At 34.6% G+C, this 1,398-nt stretch overlaps 1 non-coding gene across 1 annotated transcript; it reads right to left on the bottom strand.

The window, feature by feature from the left end:
• Positions 1 to 245: 245 nt before the first annotated feature.
• TRNAC-ACA (transfer RNA cysteine (anticodon ACA)) lies at positions 246 to 317 on the bottom strand. The gene has a single exon. It is a non-coding gene; the product is annotated as a tRNA-Cys (tRNA).
• Between the last annotated feature and the right edge of the window lie 1,081 nt (positions 318 to 1,398).

The following is a 1,398-nucleotide window of genomic DNA, read 5'->3' as shown; positions in this document are numbered from 1 at the left end:
CAATTTTGAGAATGAGAAGTTGGTTCTTTAATAAACTCTGAAAGAGTTAGATTGATTTTAGTACTATAATTAATCCTCTTATGTTCACAAGCCCACCACATTTATTAGTCTTAAGTGAGTGAAGTTGCTCAGTCGTGTCATACTCTTTGTGACCCTATGGACTGTAGCCTACTAGGCTCCTCCATCCATGGGATTTTCCAGGCAAGAATACTGGAGTGGGTTGCCATTTCCTTCTCCAGGAGATCTTCCTGACCCAGGGATTGAACCCGGGGCTCCTGCATTGTAGGCAGACGCTTTACCATCTGAGCCACCCGGGAAGTGCTTCTTAGTCTTACTATGTTTAAATTATTCCAACTCTGACAGTAGGATTTGTCTGTGTTCCTTTAACAGGACAGTAATGACACTGCTTTTTAGATTTCTGGAACTAGATGCCCCAAAGTTCATCTTGTACATTTCCTGCCTCAGAACTGAAATCACCCATTTCTCTAAGGAACTCTGGCTCATTTAATAGGACTTTATATTTAAAGATGACAACTTAGCTGCTAGGGGTAATCATTAGTTCTATGCTTCTCTTCAGAGAATTGAGGAATTGAGGTAGGAGATTTGCAATCTACAGAACAAGAAAACTAGGTCTTTAGTTTATAGTGGTGTTTCAGATTCACATGTAAGATTACAGGGACTATATTTAACTCCTTTGATTTCATAGTTTTTTTTGCTCATGATCAAAATCTTGGTTCCTAAGGACATTTATATAAATTGCCCCATATAGATTCAAAATAACAATACCATATTATTTCTTACAATAGGTGTTTGATTGCAGTCTAACATTTATTTGATTCTTTTTGTAGATAATATAGCAGATACAGTGTCAAAACTCTGTGTTTTAAAGTCACTTAAAATAATTCTTCCTTATGTGCTTATCCTGTGGCTTGATACATAAAGCATTTTAAAGTACATTTTAAATTTGTGAGGATTAATTTTATGCTTTATTTTGTTTTAAAATAATTTAAACCACTTAGATATTTCCCAATTCAAAACTAGAGTACAAGATAGTTTCAGATAAATACAGAGTTGATCTTTTTCCCTTCCAAGCTGTACTCTTTCTTTTCTCTTATAGGCAAACATTTTTATTAGTTGGTTTAGTCTCCATTGTTTCTATCAAAAAATAAAAATAACACTGGAATATTACTCAGCCATAAAAGACCCAAATAATACCATTTACAGAAACATAAATGTACCTAGAGATTATCATACTAAGGGAACTAGTTCAGAAAGAGAAAGACAAATACTATATGATATCCCTTATATGTGGAATCTAATACATGACACAGTGAACCTATCTTTGAGGCAGAAACAGGCTCATAGATATAGGAAACAGACTTGTGGTTGACAAGGGGA

The sequence above is a fragment of the Dama dama genome, chromosome X (genome assembly GCF_033118175.1).
Source record: "Dama dama isolate Ldn47 chromosome X, ASM3311817v1, whole genome shotgun sequence".
Lineage (NCBI taxonomy): Eukaryota > Metazoa > Chordata > Mammalia > Artiodactyla > Cervidae > Dama > Dama dama.
This window is presented reverse-complemented; position numbering and strand designations above follow the sequence as displayed.